A 13952-nucleotide genomic window follows, 5' to 3' on the forward strand; every position below is an offset into this window, starting at 1 on the left:
ATTGTGAGTAATGCTGCAATAAACATTGAAGTGCTAATATCTCTTCAAGATCCTAATTTCAATTCTTTTGGAAAAATACCCAGAAGTATGATCGCTAGATTATACAGTACAATTTTTTTTAGGCATCTCCATACTGTACAAAGGTTCCAATTTCTCGACCTCCTTGCCAACACTTTTCTTTTTTCTTTTTGGGGTGTTTGTTTGTTTGTTTGTTTCAGTTTTTCTGTTTTTATAATAGCCATCCTAACAGATGTGAAGTGATATTTCATTGTGATTTTTATTTGCATTTCCCTGATGACTAGTGGCATTGAGCACATTTTCATATATCTGTTGGCCATTTGTTTGTCTTCTTTGGGGAAATTTATATTCAAGTATTTAGCCCATTAAAAGTTTTTTAAATTATTATGGATACATAATACTTGTACATATTTAAGGGTCATGTGTTATTTTGATACAAGCATATAATGTGTGATGATCAAATCAGGGTAACTGGGATATCCATCACACCTCAAGCATTTATCATTTATTTGTGTTAGGAACATTCCAATTCCACTCCTTTGGTTATTTTGAAATCCACAATAAATTATTTTTAACCCTTATCACCCTATTGTGCTACCAAACACTAGGTCTTATTCCTTCTATCTAACTGTATTTTTGTAGCCATCCACCATCTCCCCTTTCCCCCATACCCCTACACCATTCCCACTATTCTTTTCAGCCTCTGATAACCATCAATATATTCTCTATCTCCACGAGTTCATTTTTTTTATCTCCCACATACGAATGAGAACATGTAATAATTATCTTTCTGTGCCTGGTTTATTTCAGGTAACATAATATCCTCCAGTTCCAACCATGCTGTTGCAAATGACAAGATTTCATTCTTTTTCGCTTAATAATATTCCATTGTGTATATGTACCACATTTTCTTTATCCATAAATTCATCGACAGTCAGTTAGTTAGATTCCACACCTTGGCTTATTAGTTTTGGGGTGCGTATTTTGTTCTTGAGTTATAGAAGTTCCTTATATATTTTGGAAATTAATCCTTTATCAACTATGTGGTTTACAAAAAATATCTCCCAGTTCTAGTTTTCCTTTTTCACTCTATCAGGTTTTTTCCTTTACTGTGCAGAAGCTTTTCACTTTGACCTGGGCCCACTTGTCTATTTTTGCTTTTGTTGCATATGCTTTTGGTGTAGTGCCCATGAAATCATTGCCAAGACCAATATCATGAAGTATTTTCCCTATGTTTTCTTCTAGGAGTTTTACAGTTTCTGGTATTATGTTTAAGTCTTCAATCCATTTTGAGTCGATTTTTATGTATGGTGTAAAAAAAGGGTCCAATTTTATTCTTTTTTATGTGCATATCCAGTCTTTCCAGCACCATTTGTTGAATCTTTTCCCCATTGTGCATTCCTGGAATGCTTGTTGAAGATCAGTTGACTTTACACAGGTAGATTTATTTCTTGGCTATCTTTCCTGTCCCATTAATCTGTATGTGTGTCTTTATGCCAATATAAAATTATTTCATTTACTGTAGCTTTGTAACATATTTTGAAATCAGAAAATGTGATGGCTGCAACTTTGTTCTCCTTTTTGAAGATTATTTTGGTTATTTGGATCTTTTATGGCCCCACATGAATTTTAATATTATTTTTTCTGTTTCTATAAAAAGAATGCCATGAGAATTTTGATAGGAATTATATTGAATCTGTGGATTGGCTTGGGTAGTATGACATTTTAACAGTATTAAATTTTAATAGGATTGTTTTCCTAACTTCCTTTTTAGATAGTTCCTTGTGTGTTTTTTTCTTCAACTTTTATTTTAAGTTCCAGGGTACATGTGCAGGATGTGCAGGTTTGTCACATAAGTAAAAATGTGCTATGGTGGATTACTGCACAGATCAACTTAACACCTAGTTATTAAGGCCGGTATCCATTAGCTGTTCTTCCTGATGCTCTCCCTCCTGCTACCCCTCCAACAGCCTCCAGTGTATTTTGTTCCCCTCTATCTGTCCATGTGTTCTTACTGTTCAGCTCCCACTTATAAGTGAGAACACGCAGTGTTTGGTTTTCTGTTCCTGTGTAGTTTGCTGAGGATAATGGTTTCCAGCTCCATCCATGTCGCTGCACAGGACCTGATATTGTTCCTTTTTACGGCTGCATGGCTGCATAGTGTTCCATGGTGTATCTTTTTAGATAGTTCATTGTTAGTGTACACAAATTCAACTGTGTTTTTTATGTTGATTTTGTAAACTGCAACTTTGCTGAATTAGTTTATTAGTTATAACAGTATTTTGGAGTGTGGAATGTTTAGGGTTTTCTATATGTAATATCATATAATCTGCAACAGGGACAGTTTTACTTCTTACTTTCTGATGTGGATGTCTTTTGTTTCTTTTTCTTGCCTAATTGCACTGGCTATGACTTCCAGTATTATGTTAAATAAAACTGGCAAGAGTACCTATTCACTTGACATGTTCCTGATCTTAGAAGAAAAGCTTTCAGTTTTTCACTGTTGAATTTGTTATTAGTTGTAGATTTTTGTATATGGCCTCTATTATGTTCAGGTAACTTCTTTCTTTTCATAGTTTGTTAAGAGTTTTTATCATAAAAAAGTGTTACATTTTGTCAAATACTTTTTCTGCATCTATTGAGATAATCATGTGATTATATTCATTATGTTAATGTAGTGTACCACAGTCATTGATTTGCGTATGTTGAACCATCCCCGTATCCCAGTGATAAATCCCATTAGGTCATGGTGTATGATTCTTTTCATGTGCTGTTGAATTCAGTTTGCTAGTATTTTGTCAAAGATTTTTGGGTCTACACTCATCAGTAATATTTGCCAGTAGTTTTCTTTTCTTATGGTGTCTTTGTCTGACTTTGGTATTAGGGTAATGCTGGCCTCATAAAATGAGTTTGGAAGTGTTCTCTCTTTAATTTTTTGGAAGAGTTTGAGAAGAATTGGCATTAATTCTTCCTTAAATGTTTGGCAGAATTTATCAGTGAAGCCCTCTGGTTCTGGGCTTTTCTTTGTTGGGAGGTTTTTGATTACTAGCTCAATCTCCTAACTAGTTATAGTTCTGTTCAGACTTTCTATTTCTTCAGGATTTAATCTTGATAAATTGTATGTTTTCAGGAAATTATCCACTTGTTCTAGGTTATCCATTTCCCCTAGTTTGTTGACATATAATTGTCCATAGTAGTATCTCATGATCTTTTTTATTTCTGTAGCATCAGTTACAATATCTCCTCTTTCATTTATGATTCTATTGGTTTCAGTACTTTCTCTTTTTTCTTTACCTCCATACCAAAAAAAATTTGATATGATTTCAATATTAAGTTTATTAAGTCATGTTTAGTGACCTATCATGTGATCCATCCTAGAGAATGTTCCATGTGCGCTTGAGAACTTAGTGTGCTCCTTACTTAGTCTAGCTAAATGTTTATCAAATTTTATTGTTTCAAAAAACCAATTCTTAGTTTTATTTTTTTCCGGTTTTTATATTTTCTATTTAATTTTTTCTTCTCAAATGGTTATCGTTTTCTTCTTTCTGCTAACTTTGGGCTTAGTTATTCATCTTTTTCTATTTCTTAAGGTGTATAGTTCAATTATTTATTTGAGATCTTCCTTGTTTTTAAAAATGAGTGTTAAGCACCTGTAGTTCCAGCTACTCAGGAGGCTGAGGCAGGAGGATTGCTTGAACAGAGTAGCTAAAGGCTGCAGTGAGCTACAATCACACCACTGCATTCCACCATGCAGAGTGACAGAGTGAGACCCTGTTTCAAAAAAAATATTAAAAACAGGCATTTGTCACTACAAACTTCCCTCTTAGGACTGCTTTTCCTGCATCACATGATTTTTGTATGTTGCATTTTCACATTTATTTGTCTTACTCCCTAATTTCCTTTTTGAATTCTTTCTTGACATGTTGGTATTCAAAGGTGTGTTGTTTAATTTCCACATACTTGTGAATTTTAGTTTTCCTCTTGCTGTTAATTTCTAGTTTCATTCTGTTTTGGTCACAAAAAATATTTGGTATGGTTTCAATCTTAAGTTTGTTGAGTCCTGTTTTATGATCTATCATGCGATCCAGCCTAAAGAATGTTCCATGTGTGCTTGAGAAGAATGTATCTTCTGCTGATGTTGGGTGAAATGTTCTGCATATGTTTGTTAGGTTTATTTCATCTACAGTGTTGTTCAAGTCTGCTGTTTCCTTATTGATTTTCTGTCTGAATGTTATATCCATTATTAAAAGTGGGGTATTGAAGTCTCTTATTATTGTTATATTGCTGTCTATTTCTCCCTTCAGTTCTGCCAATGTTTACCTTATATATTTAGGTGCTCTGATACTGGGTGCATATGTATGTGTAACTGTTATGTAATTTTTATAACTTCCTAGAGAATTGACCCTTTTATCATTATGTAATGTCCTTCTTTGTTTCTTGTGACTGTTTTTGACTTAAAGTATATTTTGTCTCACGTAAATATAGCAAACCTCTGCTTTCTTTTGGTTGTCATTGGAATAGATCATCTTTTTTTTCATTCCTTCACTTTCAGCTTATGTGTATCCTTAAATTAAAAGTGAGTTTCCAATAAGATACCATCTCACGCCAGTTGGAATGGCAATCATCAAAAAATCAGGAAACAGATGCTGGACAGGATGTGGAGAAATAGAAATGCTTTTACACTGTTGGTGGGACTGTAAATTAGTTCAACCATTGTAGAAGACAGTGTGGTGATTCCTCAAGGATCTAGAACTAGAAATACCATTTGACCCAGTGATCCCATTACTGGGTATATACCCAAAGGATTATAAATCATGCTACTATAAAGACACATGCACATGTATGTTGATTGTGGCACTATTCACAATGGAATACTATGCAGCCATAAAAAAGGATGAGTGCATGTCCTTTGCAGGGACATGGATGAAGCTGGAAACCATCATTCTCAGCAAACTATCCCAAGGACAGAAAACCAAACACTGCATGTTCTCACTCATAGGTGAGAATTGAACAATAAGAACCCTTGGACAAAGGGCAGGGAACATCATACACTGTGGCCTGTCGTGGGGTGGGGAGCTGGGGGAGGGATAGCATTAGGAGAAATACCTAATGTAAATGACAAGTTGATGGGTGCAGCAAACCAACATGGCACATGTATACCTATGTAACAAACATGCACGGTGTGCACATGTACCCTAGAATTTAAAGTAGAATAAATAAATAAATAATTTTCTTGGAGACAGCATATAGTTGGATTTTTGGTTTTTATCCATTTAGCCACTCTATGTATTTTGATTGAGGGATTTAATTTAAAGTAATTATTGATGGGAAAGGATTTACTATTGCCATTTTGCTACTTGTTTCCTGTTTGGTAGCTCTTTTCTTCCCATTTTTGCCTCTTGTTGTCTTCTTTTATGTTTCATTGACTTGCATTGTTGCTATTTATATGCTTAGATTCTCTTCTATTATTTGCATATTCCCATAGATATTTGTGTGGTTACCATGGGACTTACATAAAGTATTTCATAACAGTCTATTTTAAGCTGATAACAACTTAATTTCAATCACATACCAAAACTCTGCATTTTTACTCTTTCTACACTCTCACACACACAGACACACACACACACACACACACACACAATTACTGTCACAATGTACATCCATTTATATTTTGTATCCTAACATATGTTTAGTTATAATTACTTTTAATACTTTTATATTTTTGTACTACAATTAAAAGTAGCTTTACCCACCACCATTAAAATAGTAAGTTGTTCTGTATCTGTCCATATATTTACCTATACCAATGAGTTTTATACTTTCTTAAGCTGTTGTGTTGCTTTTTGGTGTTCTTTCAATTCAACTGAAAGAGCTCCCTTTCTCATTTCTTGTAAGGCAAGACTAGTGTTGAACTCCAGCTTTTGTTTCTCAGGAAAATTCTTTACCTCTCCTTCATTTTTGAAGAATATTTTGCCAGGTGTAGTATTCTTGGTTGACAGTTATTTCTTTTGGTATTTTTAATATATAATTTCATCCCCTTCTGGTCAGAAAGGTTTCTGTTGAAAAATCCACTGATATGGAGAAATCCCATATATATGACAAGTGGCTTTTCTCTTGTTGCTTCCAATATTCTCATTGTCTTTTACTTTGATGATTATAGTGTATTTTAGTGTGGGTGTCTTTGAGTTTATTTTACCTGAAATCTTTTGGGCTTTCTGCATCTGGATATCTATTTCTTTCCCCAGATTTGGGAAGTGTTCATTCACTATTTCCTTGAGTGTGCTTTTTCATGATTGTTTGGGGGTTTTGCTCTCTCTTCTCCTTCCAAGACTCCTGTTTTGGTTGGCTTAATGGTGTCCCACAAGTCCATTAAGCTTTCTTCATTCTTTTCATTCTTTTTTCTTTTTGCTCCTCTGACTGAGTAATTTCCAGTGAGCTGTCCCTGAGTTCACTAATCCTTTCTTCTGTTTGATCTAGTCTGTTGTTGAACCCTCTAGTAGAGTTTTTCAGTTCAGATATTGCATTCTTCAACTCCATGATTTTTGTTTGGTACTTTTTAAATATACATTTTATATTTCGTCTTTGAATATGTTTAGAATTTTTTTGAAATTCTCACTTTGTTCATGCATTTTTCTCCTGATCTTGGTGAGCATATTTATCATGTTATCCATAAAGAATAAAGAATTTTCCATGAGGTAAATTATGCAACTCAAATTTATTAGAGTTATTTTCTGAATATTTACCTATTCCTTTGTTTAAAACATATTTCTCTGTTTCTTCATTTTCCTTGAACATGTCTTGGTGTCTATGCATTATAAAAATATCCACCCTTTTCAGTCTTCACAGATTGGCCTTATGCAGGAGAAGAACCTCAGTGATAAGCCCAGCCAGAGATTTGAGGGCCCTCTTCAACCTTTATACTATCCAATCTATGTTCTTTGTTCTTAACAGCCACCAGGCATCTAGATAGAGTAGGCTAATTCTCATTAGCACATCAAGACAAATTAGTCAAAAGGCAGTTTCTCAGGCAGCCTCCCCAAAACTTGGATCACCGAATGTTCTCAACTTTATTCCTCCTCAGAGAGAAGCTGGGATCTGGGGATTTTCACCTATTTTTTCTGTACTGAGCCAGGGGTGTGGGGACGGACGTGGCAACTAGTAGTGTGCTAGATCAAATCACCATCCCTGTTTTCACCAGCCCCCAGGCATCTAGATTATGCCAGGTCCCATCAGAGCTCTGAGATATGCTAGACAGAAAGCAGTCCTCTGGGTAGCCTCCAGAAAAGTTCAGGCATTTGACATGTGGCCCACCTCTTTCCCTCCCCAGGGAGAAGGTGAAAACTGGGGGTTTTGATCATCTGCTTGCTCTGTGCTGAGCTGGGGGGAAGGACTGTGGGTCGATGGTGACTACCATCCTAAACTACCATCTCTGTTCTCATTAGCCCCTGATAGCTAGGTCATGCCAGGTCCTGTCAGTGCTTCAAGATGAGAAAAACAGAAGCCAGTCCTCTGAGTAGGACATGGAGAATTTGGGGTATTAGATGTGTAGTCCATCTCTTTCCCTTTCCATAGAGAAGCTGAGAACTGGAGGGTTTTTTCCAGTCATATAGCACTATGACAGAGGTAGGTATTATGGAAACAGGGTTTTATTATTATTTTTATTATACTGTAAGTTCTAGGGTACATGTGCACAATGTGCAGGTTTTATACATAGGTATACATGTGCCATGTTGGTTTGCTGTACCCATCAACTCATCATTTACATTAGGTATTTCTCCTAATGCCCAGCCCCCCACCCCCTGACAGGCCCCAGTGTGTGATGTTCCCTGCCCTGTGTCCAAGTGATTTCGTTGGTCGGTTCCCACCTATGAGTGAGAACATGCAGTGTTTGGTTTTCTGTCCTTGGGATAGTTTGCTGAGAATGATGGTTTCCAGCTTCATCCATGTCCTTGCAAAGGACATGTACTCATCCTTTTTTATAGCTCCATAATATTCCATGGTGTATATGTGTTACATTTTCTTTATCCAGTCTATCACTGATGGGCATTTGGGTTGGTTCCAAGTCTTTGCTATTGTGAATAGTGCCACAATCAACATACATGTGCATGTGTCTTTATAGTAGCATGATTTATAATCCTTTGGGTATATACCCAGAAATGGGATTGCTGGGTCAATTGGTAATTCTAGTTCTAGACCCCTGAGGAATCGCCTTCCTGTCTTCCACAATGGTTGAACTAATTTATACTCCCACCAACAGTGTAAAAGTGGGAAATGGGGTGTTTTAAATCTTCCTACTGGCTTTGATGTAGGTAGTTTTGTGCTCACCTGGGGTCCAGGAGCTTCTCAACTGTTTCTGCATTTCTCACAAAGGTATGTTTTCCATGAACTACAGTGTATGTGAAGAGAAGAAAGGTTCAAGGCTTCCTATTATGCCATCTTGCTGATGTCACTCAAGAGTACACTTTTGATTTTTTTTTAATAGTGGTAAATAACATTCATTTTTAGTATCCTTTTTAAAAATACTTTAAGTTCTGGAATACCATGTGCAGAACGTGCAGGTTTGTTACATAGGTATACACGTGTCATGGTGGTTTGCTGCACCTATCAACCTGTCATCTGCATTAGATATTTCTCCTAATGCTATCCCTCCCCTAGGACCCCACTCCCCAACAGGCCCCAGTGTGGGATGTTCCCCTCCCTGTGTCCATGTGTTCTCACTGTTCAACTCCCACTTATGAGTGAGAACATGCAGTGTTTGGTTTTCTGTTCCTGTGTTAGTTTGCTGAGAATGATGGTTTCCAGCTTCATCCATGTCATCCTTTTTTATAGCTGCATAGTATTCCATGGTGTATATGTGCCACATTTTCTTTTTCCAGTCTATCATTGATGGGCATTTGGGTTTGTACCAAGTCTTTGCTACTGTGTATAGTGCTGCAATAAACATACATGTTCATGTGTCTTTATAGTAGAATGATTTATAATCCTTTGGGTATACACCCAGTAATAGGATTGCTGGGTCAAAGGGTATTTCTGGTTCTAGATTCTTGAGGAATCACCACACTGTCTTCAACAATGGTTGAACTAATTTACACCCCCACCAACAGTGTAAAAGCGTTCCTGTTTCTCTACATCCTCGCCAGCATCTGTTGTTTCCTGACTTTTTTTTTTTTTTTTTATACTTTAAGTTCTAGGGTACATGTGCATAACGTGCAGGTTTGTTACATATGTATATTTGTGCCATGTTGGTGTGCTGCACCCATCAACTCGTCAGCACCCATCAATTCATCATTTATATCATGTATAACTCCCCAGTGCAATCCCTCCCCCCCTCCCCCCTCCCCATGATAGGCCCCAGTGTGTGATGTTCCCCTTCCCGAGTCCAAGTGATCTCATTGTTCAGTTCCCACCTATGAGTGAGAACATGCGGTGTTTGGTTTTCTCTTCTTGTGATAGTTTGATAAGAATGATGGTTTCCAGCTGCATCCATGTCCCTACAAAGGACGCAAACTCATCCTTTTTTATGGCTGCATAGTATTCCATGGTGTATATGTGCCACATTTTCTTAATCCAGTCTGTCACAGATGGACATTTGGGTTGATTCCAAGTCTTTGCTATTGTGAATAGTGCTGCAATAAACATACGAGTGCATGTGTCTTTGTAGTAGAATAATTTATAATCCTTTGGGTATATACCCAGTAGTGGGATGGCTGGGTCATATGGTACATCTAGTCTAGATCCTTGAGGAATTGCCATACTGTTTTCCATAATGGTTGAACTAGTTTACAATCCCACCAACAGTGTAAAAGTGTTCCTATTTCTCCACATCCTCTCCAACACCTGTTGTTTCCTGATTTTTTGATGATCGCCATTCTAACTGGTGTGAGATGGTATCTCATTGTGGTTTTGATTTGCATTTCTCTGATGGCGAGTGATGATGAGCATTTTTTCATGTGTCTGTTGGCTGTATGAATGTCTTCTTTTGAGAAATGTCTGTTCATATCCTTTGCCCACTTTTTGATGGGGTTGTTTGTTTTTTTCTTGTATATTTGTTTGAGTTCCTTGTAGATTCTGGATATTAGCCCTTTGTCAGATGAGTAGGTTGCAAAAATTTTCTCCCATTCTGTAGGTTGCCTGTTCACTCTGATGGTAGTTTCTTTTGCTGTGCAGAAGCTCTTTAGTTTAATTAGATCCCATTTGTCAATTTTGGCTTTTGCTGCCGTTGCTTTTGGTGTTTTAGACATGAAGTCCTTGCTCATGCCTATGTCCTGAATGGTACTACCTAGGTTTTCTTCTAGGGTTTTTATGGTATTAGGTCTAACATTTAAGTCTCTAATCCATCTTGAATTAATCTTCATATAAGGAGTAAGGAAAGGATCCAGTTTCAGCTTTCTACTTATGGCTAGCCAATTTTCCCAGCACCATTTATTAAATAGGGAATCCTTTCCCCATTTCTTGTTTCTCTCAGGTTTGTCAAAGATCAGATGGCTGTAGATGTGTGGTATGATTTCTGAGGACTCTGTTCTGTTCCATTGGTCTATAGCTCTGTTTTGGTACCAGTACCATGCTGTTTTGGTTACTGTAGCCTTGTAGTATAGTTTGAAGTCAGGTAGCGTGACGCCTCCAGCTTTGTCCTTTTGGCTTAGGATTGTCTTGGCAATGCGGGCTCTTTTTTGGTTCCATATGAACTTGAAAGCAGTTTTTTCCAATTCTGTGAAGAAACTCATTGGTAGCTTGATGGGGATGGCATTGAATCTATAAATAACCTTGGGCAGTATGGCCATTTTCACGATATTGATTCTTCCTATCCATGAGCATGGTATGTTCTTCCATTTGTTTGTGTCCTCTTTGATTTCACCTAGCAGTGGTTTGTAGTTCTCCTTGAAGAGGTCCTTGACATCCCTTGTAAGTTGGATTCCTAGGTATTTTATTCTCTTTGAAGCAATTGTGAATGGAAGTTCATTCCTGACTTCGCTCTCTGCTTGTCTGTTACTGGTGTATAAGAATGCTTGTGATTTTTGCCCATTAATTTTGTATCCTGAGACTTTGCTGAAGTTGCTTATCAGCTTAAGGAGATTTTGGGCTGAGACAATGGGGTTTTCTAAATATACAATCATGTCATCTGCAAACAGGGACAATTTGACTTCTTCTTTTCCTAACTGAATACCCTTGATTTCTTTCTCTTGCCTGATTGCCCTAGCCAGGACTTCCAACACTATGTTGAATAGGAGTGGTGAGAGAGGGCATCCCTGTCTTGTGCCAGTTTTCAAAGGGAATTTTTCCAGTTTTTGCCCATTCACTATGATATTAGCTGTGGGTTTGTCATAAATAGCTCTTATTATTTTGAGGTACGTTCCATCAATACCAAATTTATTGAGCGTTTTTAGCATGAAGGGCTGTTGAATTGTGTCAAAAGCCTTTTCTGCATCTATTGAGGTAATCATGTGGTTCTTGACTTTGGTTCTGTTTATATGCTGGATTATGTTTATTGATTTGCGAATATTGAAACAGCCTTGCATCCCAGGGATGAAGCCCACTTGATCATGATGGATAAGCTTTTTGATGTGCTGCTGAATCCGGTTTGCCAGTATTTTATTGAGGATTTTTGCATTGATGTTCATCAGGGATATTGGTCTAAAATTCTCTTTTTTTGTTGTGTCTCTGCCAGGCTTTGGTATCAGGATGATGTTGGCCTCATAAAATGAGTTAGGGAGGATTCCCTCTTTTTCTATTGATTGGAATAGTTTCAGAAGGAATGGTACCAGCTCCTCCTTGTACCTCTGGTAGAATTCAGCTGTGAATCCATCTGGTCCTGGACTTTTTTTGGTGGGTAGGCTATTAATTGTTGCCTCAATTTCAGAGCCTGCTATTGGTCTATTCAGGGATTCAACTTCTTCCTGGTTTAGTCTTGGGAGAGTGTAAGTGTCCAGGAAATTATCCATTTCTTCTAGATTTTCTAGTTGACTTGCGTAGAGGTGTTTATAGTATTCTCTGATGGTAGTTTGTATTTCTGTGGGGTCGGTGGTGATATCCCCTTTATCATTTTTTATTGCATCTATTTGATTCCTCTCTCTTTTCTTCTTTATTAGCCTTGCTAGCGGTCTGTCAATTTTGTTGATCTTTTCAAAACCCAACTCCTGGATTCATTGATTTTTTGGAGGGTTTTTTGTGTCTCTATCTCCTTCAGTTCTGCTCTGAAATTAGTTATGTCTTGCCTTCTGCTAGCTTTTGAATGTGTTTGCTCTTGCCTCTCTAGTTCTTTTAATTGTGATGTTAGAGTGTCAATTTTAGATCTTTCCTGCTATAAATTTCCCTCTACACACTGCTTTAAATGTGTCCCAGAGATTCTGGTATGTTGTATCTTTGTTCTCATTGGTTTCAAAGAACATCTTTATTTCTGCCTTCATTTCGTTATGTACCCAGTAGTCATTCAGGAGCAGGTTGTTCAGTTTCCATGTAGTTGAGCGGTTTTGATTGAGTTTCTTAGTCCTGAGTTCTAGTTTGATTGCACTGTGGTCTGAGAGACAGTTTGTTATAATTTCTGTTCTTTTACATTTGCTGAGGAGTGCTTTACTTCCAATTATGTGGTCAATTTTGGAATAAGTGCGATGTGGTGCTGAGAAGAATGTATATTCTATTGATTTGGGGTGGAGAGTTCTATAGATGTCTATTAGGTCCGCTTGGTGCAGAGATGAGTTCAATTCCTGGATATCCTTGTTAACTTTCTGTCTCGTTGATCTGTCTAATGTTGACAGTGGAGTGTTGAAGTCTCCCATTATTATTGTATGGGAGTCTAAGTCTCTTTGTAAGTCTCTAAGGACTTGCTTTATGAATCTGGGTGCTCCTGTATTGGGTGCATATATATTTAGGAGAGTTAGCTCTTCCTGTTGAATTGATCCCTTTACCATTATGTAATGGCCTTCTTTGTCTCCTTTGATCTTTGATGGTTTAAAGTCTGTTTTATCAGAGACTAGGATTGCAACCGCTGCTTTTTTTTGTTCTCCATTTGCTTGGTAGATCTTCCTCCATCCCTTTATTTTGAGCCTATGTATGTCTCTGCATGTGAGATGGGTCTCCTGAATACAGCAGACTGATGGGTCTTGACTCTTTATCCAGTTTGCCAGTCTGTGTCTTTTAATTGGAGCATTTAGTCCATTTACATTTAAGGTTAATATTGTTATGTGTGAACTTGATCCTGCCATTATGATATTAACTGGTTATTTTGCTCGTTAGTTGATGCAGTTTCTTCCTAGCCTCGATGGTCTTTACATTTTGGCATGTTTTTGCAATGGCTGGTACCGGTTGTTCCTTTCCATGTTTAGGGTTTCCTTCAGGGTCTCTTGTAAGGCAGGCCTGGTGGTGACAAAATCTCTAAGCATTTGCTTATCTGTAAAGGACTTTATTTCTCCCTCACTTATGAAACTTAGTTTGGCTGGATATGAAATTCTGGGTTTAAAATTCTTTTCTTTAAGAACGTTGAATATTGGCGCCCACTCTCTTCTGGCTTGTAGAGTTTCTGCCGAGAGATCTGCTGTTAGTCTGATGGGCTTCCCTTTGTGGGTAACCCGACCTTTCTCTCTGGCTGCCCTTAAGATTTTTTCCTTCATTTCAACTTTGGTGAATCTGGCAATTATGTGTCTTGGAGTTGCTCTTCTGGAGGAGTATCTTTGTGGCGTTCTCTGTATTTCCTGAATTTGAATGTTGGCCTGCCCTACTAGGTTGGGGAAGTTCTCCTGGATGATATCCTGAAGAGTGTTTTCCAACTTGGTTCCATTTTCCCCCTCACTTTCAGGCACCCCAGTCAGACGTAGATTTGGTCTTTTTACATAATCCCATACTTCTTGCAGGCTTTGTTCATTTCTTTTTCTTCTTTTTTCTTTTGGTTTCTCTTCTCGCTTCATTTCATTCATTTGATCCTCAATCGCTGATACTCT

This window comes from Rhinopithecus roxellana, chromosome 7, assembly GCF_007565055.1.
Source record: "Rhinopithecus roxellana isolate Shanxi Qingling chromosome 7, ASM756505v1, whole genome shotgun sequence".
Classification (NCBI taxonomy): domain Eukaryota; kingdom Metazoa; phylum Chordata; class Mammalia; order Primates; family Cercopithecidae; genus Rhinopithecus; species Rhinopithecus roxellana.